Source organism: Taudactylus pleione, unplaced genomic scaffold, assembly GCF_031769625.1.
Source record: "Taudactylus pleione unplaced genomic scaffold, aTauple2 ptg000032l, whole genome shotgun sequence".
NCBI classification, from domain to species: Eukaryota; Metazoa; Chordata; class Amphibia; order Anura; family Myobatrachidae; genus Taudactylus; species Taudactylus pleione.
In genome coordinates, this window is record NW_028284434.1 from 18,335,824 (window position 1) to 18,344,458 (window position 8,635).

At 35.8% G+C, this 8,635-nt stretch overlaps 1 pseudogene; it reads left to right on the forward strand.

Annotated features, from left to right (window-relative positions):
- Positions 1-5,698: 5,698 nt before the first annotated feature.
- On the forward strand, positions 5,699-6,866 carry LOC148538974 (parvalbumin beta pseudogene; annotated as a pseudogene).
- Positions 6,867-8,635: the final 1,769 nt, after the last annotated feature.

Here is an 8,635-nt window from a genome sequence, read left to right on the forward strand (position 1 = left end):
CTGAGTTCCATTTTTTTGGAGGGAAAAATCCAAACTCAACGTGCAAACTCGAACCTATCCGAGCCTGCACATCCCTAATATAAATACATAATAAATATTTAATATCCACTAAGGATGCCACATAAAATCAATAGCAAAAATAAATACATATAACACTCTAAAAAATCAATCTAATATTGTACTTTGAAATAATTATAACACTGTAACTATTAAATGTATTGAAACAAAAGTTGCCAATAGCTGTAGTCCAGCACAATAGAATAAAACACGTATAATAGATGCTGAGAGCTGTTTGGTGTTTCTACAGGCCAGATAGTAAATGCTTCCACAATGAAGATAATGATGTCGAATTGATTTAGCAGGTGGAGAAAAACAGTCCTCGGTGGTTTTAAATAAGAAAAGTCACATATGGTCATATGCAGTGACCCGTAAACTTAAAATATTGTGAGGCACATAAATGATATCGATCTCATGCTGTAGTCACCAGCCCCAAGTATGATTGCGCAAAAATACAGCTGTATAAAATACTCCAAGAAGCAACCACTTAGCCAGGCTATAGAAGGGCTATAGAGGAGGCACATGTTTGGGGGGGGCTCGGCGCGGGCCTTGTGTTCTACGTACACTATATTGAATATTTATTTTTTGTTTGGGATGGTGCTGCACATTCACTGTCACTTTTTATTACACAGTTAAATTCTAATAATTTTAATTTAACTTTCACTAGCACTTATCACCCCTCTAGTATATCTTTCCTGGATATCACACTCTATGTAGAGAATGCTAACGTTCTTACAAAAACATTCAGGAAGTATGTCAACACTTAATTATTTACAATATAAAAGCTTGCATTATCAGCCCTGGTTACAAAATACACCATATGGACAACTGAGGAGAATACATCGCAACTGCTCAAGCGATGCTGTTTTTGAGAGTCAAGCGGTGGAGATGCTTGATTCTTTCAGAGAAAGGGAATTACCTGATACCCTTTTAAAAGTAGCACTCGAGAAAACCAGATCACTTGATAAAATGACCTTTTGGCAACAGAACCGAGATGTACTTGCGGGTCAGATCACCCCAAATTCATATCTAAATACAATAGCTGTTCCAACAAAATCAGAAGGATCATAGCATCACATTTTCAGATCCTGCTTTCAGATAACATACTAAAAGACAACATTCCAGTTAATCCATTGATTGTTTTTAGGAAAGCTGACAATCTAAGAGACATATTAGCACCTAGTTTTTTTAAAAAACAGCTGCTCCATGTCAATAGCACTATTGATAAGAATGGCTGGTTGACTGGTAAACCCAAAGGCTGTTATAAGTGTGGATGCCCTTTGTGTATCACCTGTGATTATATTGTTAATAGATGTTGCGAGATAACATCAAACTATTCGAATGAAAAATTTCTGATAAAGAGTTTTATTAATTGCAACACATCTTATGTGGTATATATGTTGGAATGTACTTGTGCGACCTAGTATATTGGGAGAACCATAAGACCACTTAGATGCAGATTTCTTGAACACAGGAGACTTATTATGAAAAGTAACACCATGCATAGCATCCCTAGACATTTTACCTGTACCCATCGGTCCAACCCGAAAGACATTAAAATCACATGTATAGAGTATATTCCACAGACAGATCTGGGAGGGGATAGGTTCTCCAAACTCTGCCTGAGTGAAAATTTCTGGATACATAAGATGGGCACGTTATCCCTTGAAGGTTTCAACGAGAACATTGAAATTGACCTTTAGTTCTGGATTATCTATCCTTCATTATGCCACAATGTTTGATGTGCCATCTGGGATTGTCGAGGGTGGGGGTGGGATTTGTTTGTCGGGGACCCTTGGTCCAGAGGGACCTGAGATACATTCTCCTTATCCCATCTTTTGTTATTCCTACAAGAGCACACTGAGAATCTTAGTCTTTTACTGGATCTGGTGTTTGTATTAGTACCAACCATTGGTATCACCTAGTGCAATATTTTCTCCCATTATTGGTTTTGTTAGATCTATCCCTAGCATTTTTTTGTTTCTCCTCTCTTCCCCTTATTTATTATTTCTTAATTTCTTTTTTAGATATATTTATAATATATTTATATAGCGTTGCACTGAGATATATATTTTATTATAAATATTTGATTATAGGTTTAACATCAATGATGGTCTCTATGAGTCCTAAAGGCTCAGGTACATTACTACACCTCTACTGCCATGATTGATACCCTTATCTCAGCAGGTGTAGCATTTTTTGCTCACATTGATTGAGTATATATGGGACATTCTTAGAACAGGCTAACTTTCTAAAATTTTTGATTCATAACTTTTAGGATTTATAGACTGGATTACCTAGCAACTCTCAAGGCTGTATTATTGTTCTTTGCCTCGCTTTCTTGTTCACCTCATTTAGCACCTATATTATCATGCTGCTGTGACCAATGAGGCATACAACAGCTACTTTTTCCTGTTAAAATGTGTTATTTACTATAGTATTTTTTTTCTTAGATTATATTTTGATACTTTAACCTCATTGGGTAAATATAATTTAAAGTTAAGGCTGAGCTTTCATTATTCAGTACTTTATATTATTAAGAACTATTTTGTAATGTCCGATCTATATCTGTAGGATGTTAATATTATATTTGTATTATTGGTCAAATATTAGAAATTGGTTATTATCTAGGTGAGCATACATTATTATGATTATTATTTTTATATTTCAACATTACGTTTGTATTTATTTATTTATTATATTATTTCACTATATATATTCCTTATTTTAATTTAAATGTATTTTAATTTAATTTTTTTATATATATTTTTTTTCATCTATGTTTATATGCGATATGATTATACTAAATGTTCGCAAAGCTGTGATCACTTATAATATCAAATATATTTTCATACATAGAATTGCAGTACTATATTTACACACTGTTATGCTGGAAATTGTGCAATGTTCATAAAGAATACAAACACTGATATATAACAATGCGTGATATTAAAAAGCAATATTTAAGTATATGAAAATTATAAAATATGATTTAAACATACAGAAAGTTTTTTATTATTGCACTTTATTCAGTTTTGGTATTTGACTTTGACAAAGCAACAAAGCAATGGTGTTAATGCACATAAAAATCTCATGCAGTTTAGGAAATCAGTCACACAAAAAAATTGAACCCTAGCTGCCGCATTCCACTCCTGACTTATTTCCTCACAGAGCATCATAATTCATGCCAAAGCTTCAGCAGTTTGATCTCGGCATTTATCAAACATTTAAGCATAATCTTAACTACATTGTAAATACAAATTCTAAATGTTACTCTAGGGTATATAACTTCACTCTAACCCTGTTTATGTGTCCTTTGATGTTAGTAGAGCTCAGTCCAATAATCTGTAGGTGAGTATGTGGATCAAACAAGGAATTTATGACTTAAGTATATGAACAGAACATACTGTACAAAAGTGCTTGGTTTGTATATTTTAAAGATTATAAAATTCATCATAGAACCCAACCCAAGGTACATGGGAATGCATTTCCTAATTAGTTATGCTATATAAGGAGATTCCAGGAACCACCAAGCACATCTTGATAAAGACAGCGCAAAACACGTTGGTGGTAAGAGGAAAAAGCACTACTGCTCCCACGGTTTGTTAAAGGAGTCCACAACTTCAAGGAAGAGGTGATACACCCAGGTTTTTACCATTTTACCCTCATGCTTAATTATGTGCCTTCTCTAAAGGCCATTTGCAGTACGCAGTAACTTTTTAAGTCTGGTGGTTCATTTATGATTTTAAAAGTGTTAATACTTGTTTTACACTAGGAGAGGCTCTTTTCTATTCTTTTGAGGGACCATCTTACTGTATATCTGAAATCATTAAGAGGAGTGGAAAATTTAGAAATAATAACACCTCTAATGAAGGGTCTTGAAAGGAACTTTAATGAAACTGTTGGAACTGTCTGACCTAAGCAATTGAAACGTTTATAGATTGGTATTATGTGTACTTATTATATATTCCATAATTGGTGAAGTGCTTGGTGAGATTTTTATATTTCATGTAATTGTATGGAGGGTGATCACCATTGTATGAATGCAGTTGCACTCTGTCTTTGAGCAATGGCGGTACACTTTTTGTTTTTTTTTGTATTACAATCAATGTTGCCAATGAGCTTTTATCCACCAGCCAGAAGCCAGGAAACTAGGGCACATATAACTCCCATTTATAACTTTTCCTATGTTTTAATCAAAATATATGTGAACCTTCTTATTCAGTTAACAAAACATTCATTCACGGAATCACACTTGCAGCTTGTGAATGCCAAGAAACATAGAAAACCCAGTGTGCTCCATCTTCTTTTCTGTACAGTACATCTCAATCTTCTTGAATCTTCTTGGACATCACATAATAAAAACAAGTCTCAAAGCATTTGTTACAACTTCAGTATAGTCACTGGGCTTCTATAACTTGATACATGTCCACTTCTGAATAAGAATCTCTGTATCTGTTCAATGCAGCAGTTGTCCTCCAACTTCTTGGTAGCAAGGTATCAATCAATATTTTCTTACTTGTGCAGCTGTTCATTCAAAGTACAGTACATATGACCTTCTTCAATAGCTAGCAGGGTATTCCAATATTTTAGCTGACAACCTTTTCAGCTCTGCATAATGTATCTGGCTATGTTTGAATAAAGGAAATCCCTTTAACTTCAGCTTGTTGAAATGTAGCTCCAGTTTCTTCACGGCTTAACAGTTCTTTCAGTCCTTGAATCCTAGCACCATCAGAGATTTATCTGCAGCAACTTGCTCACCATGTAGTGTAATCAGTTAATTTGCTTGCTCTTATTGGTGTGTGCATCAGCATGTCCAAAATCAATCTTCCAATGATGGACATCAGTCCATACATGTTTGACAATTGTCCAAATTTCATTGTGAAGGGCTAGAGGGGCTTTAGTCTTTTTAGCGACTTGGCAAATAGCCGGTAGTTGAATGAGTTGGTTAGCCCCTTCTTTAGCAGTCTGAAATAAAACAGTATTTATAGATAGCTGCATTACTGCAACAGAGGTCCACAAAAGTTCTTTATCTGTGACTGCAGCACAATATTCCATTAGCAAATACTGTTCTCTGTCTTCTTCCCACAATGGAGCTTTGCTCATAGAGGAATCCAATATATTGTAGACAGATCTGGTGTATTCTGGTAACATTGGCTTGAATATCATACGTTCAGGAGCTATCTGCGGTACAATATAGGTGTCTTGACATTATATCTGTCCCCTTTCTTATGAGTACTATCTTCCATTCATTGATGTGTATTTCTGTGCCATTCTGTTATGCACAATCAGTCTCTCCTCCCTGAACATTTGATATATCAGATCTTTCTGTTGCTGGTGGTAACATCCAGGGGCATAGAGAGCCGGCCCAGTGGAGATGTGGCCCACTTGTGGGAGATGTGGCTACACCCCGTTAGAGGGAAAAAACCCCAAAACACTTTTTGCAATGCTGCATAGCTCTGTGAGCCCCTCAGCCTGGTGCAAAAGCCTGGGGAGGGGGGTGAGATTAGTGTGCTTGCTCCCCCCTGGCTTCAGGGTTACAAAAAATGTAAACTATCAGTTTACCAGTGCTTGGGGACCCATGTTTCTTCTCTATTGCAAAGTACCAATATTAGATTTTTTTTTTCATTTACAGCACAAAATGTCTCTCACAGACATTCTGCCCACTAAGAACATAGAGGCTGCACTGAAGAGTGTAGAGAGTAAGTTACAGACTTCAACTTCTTCTAAAACACAACCAAAAAGTATTGCATATTGCTAACATTATAGTAGTAAAGGAAGCTTTAATTTAATTGCAATATATTTTGATGTAATTTTGATGTAATACACTATTTGTCTTGATAAACCATGATTGATTAAAATAAAATATGCATATATGGAAAGGTTGTATTAGCTCTGTGCTTATAGTACACTAGAAAGATAGTCTAAATAATTTTATATTTCATAGTTTTATTTTACTACGTTACAGTGATAGATATCACACTAATTGAAAATACTTTAGATTTTTTTTATTTTGAATGGTAAATAATGCCTAAAAAAACTGCTTATTTTGGCAGTGGAGGCATTATGTCATTATAGATCAGACTTACATTATATTTATAATTTTCATGTAAACATAATACAGCACCTAGAAAGTCTCCAGAAAATACAATCAGTTTATTTCAGATGGTATTAAAGGGTTGGTTGTGAAGATGCTTACTGTATGTGGAATAAAACTTTATTTTTTATCAGAAGAAGACTCATTTGAGAACAAGGAGTTCTTTAAGTCAGTTGGTCTTAGTGGCAAGTCTCCTGACCATGCCAGAAGGGTTTTTGAAATGCTTTATAGAGACCTCAGTGGATCCATAACGGAAGAGACAGCTGGGTAAGGATATTAATTTGAATTGCAATTTATCTCAAAATAAATCCATCTCTAATGATTACACCAGTTGGCCTGTAAACAGAACACTTAAAGTCTAGTCTAGAATACCAGAAAATGTTATTTGCAGACACAAAATAAAATGTAAATAGGAAAATTTTTTTTTTTTTTAAATGCATCACACTAATGCCTAACCATAATCCACACAATACTGCAATATCAGGCATACAGACATAGAGATATCTGACAACTCAAATGTGATAGCTTATACCTCCTTCTTTTTACCATTAGAGACTTCCTGCAGAACTTTTCCAATAAAGCCAGAAAATTGACTCCGCAGGAAATCAAAAAGTTCATGAAGGATGGTGACTTTGATAGAGATGGCAAGATTGGAATAGATGGTAATCTTAAGATTATAGTTTTCCAAATTGATTTCTTGATTCTTCTTTAATAAGGCCCATAGGAGCTCTTTTAACAATGGTGATTCAGCAATTGCTAATTTTTATGTGGGCCCTCTCCCTCTGAAAAATTATGCATGTGCAGAAGATAGTAAAGACTTTGCCAAAGTTATTGCTATCTTCTAAGCATGCGTGAAATTTCCCAGGATTTATCCACAAATATCTATGAAAAATTGCAGGAAAAGTGGCATCTGTTTCAGCATCTGGATCCCCATCTTGGGTGCAGGGTGAACCAGGAGCCCTTGTGCACCACAATCCCTATACGCATTATAGATATGCTTATGTCTTGTAAGCATATAGTATAAATTTGCTGCTTAGCAATGAGTTTTGAATATTCTCAAAAAGTTTACGGCTCAGACAAATCAATTTTGTAGTCACAATTGCTTTGCACATGTACACTATAAAGTTCCAATTTAAGTCTTATAAAAATATAAAAAACAGATGTTTATTCTAGCTATAATGCTATGCTAATTTAAAAAAAAAACTCAAGGATCTCTGCTTGAAACTGTCCTTTGGTGCTAGGGAATAGAAATCCTTCTGCTGAATAGGTTTTACTATTATACTTCTTTCTATTGTTTTGAGTATACCTCTGCTCTTATATTTCATCTTGGTTCTACAATCTTAAATTTAGAGCAGAATCCAACTTTTAAAAAAAATTATTAATTCAGTCAAAATGTGAAAAAACCTCTATTTTATTTAGAATGTAATTTGTAGCACAAATAGACAAAAATGCATGTTAAGAGGTATTTAAAGAATGGTCTTCCCCCCACCCCCTACCACCTCTCATTTCAGATTTTCAAGCTATGGCAAACAATTAAAACAGCCAAAGATTAAAAAACAAGGACTGAACCCTCAATTTTCATACATGGCTGGCACTTGTTTGTTAAATTTTATACTGTTTCATGTTATTGGAAAAATGCTTGCTTGTTAACGGTTTTGAGGACTATTGCAATATCTAACAATGTTCAGGTATTTTGGTCATTTATGGCGCTTGGTGATTTTGACCAATCACAATGTTAAAATTGGTTTTCTTTGTCTCTGGTAGCATAAAAGAGCGTCTCAGACTGCACTAGCTATCCACACTGTGAATCTGCTACTTAACTGTACGGACTTGCTGCTCGGATTGTCTCATCGGCACGTATCAACAGTACGAACAATTGAGATACTGTACTACTACCTGCAACGCTGCCTGACTTCTAAGTCGCTGTTGTTGCTGCTCATTACCGTGATCTACCTCTGCAACACTGCCTGACTTCCGAGTCACGTTTGTTGCTGTACCGTGAGCTACTACAGCTGTTTCCTACAGTATCAACTCACTGGTACTTTAAGTAGGGTAGCTTGCTATGTTTTTGCAGTTTGCTGTGTTAGACGCGGATTTGCGTTTCCCGTGACTGACCTCCGCCATCTTGTTTTGCTCGGCGGCCATTTGTTTTTTCAGTCGCAATATTGCTGTGTTTATTGTCCCGCTGCCTCGGTATGCCCCGTCCTTCACCCATCCCCGTAGAGGCTTACTTGTGAATCCAGTAACTATCACACACACATACCGATCGTTGCTAGCCTCCCGTTGCCCCTCATAGTTTCCCGTGACTGACCGCCACCATCTTGTTTTGCTCAGCGGCCATTTGTTTTTTCAGTCGCAATATTGCTGTGTTTATTGTCCCGCTGCCTCGGTATGCCCCGTCTTCACCCATCCCCGTAGAGGCTTACTTGTGAATCAAGTAACTATCACACACAAATACCGATCGTTCCTAGCCTCCTGTTG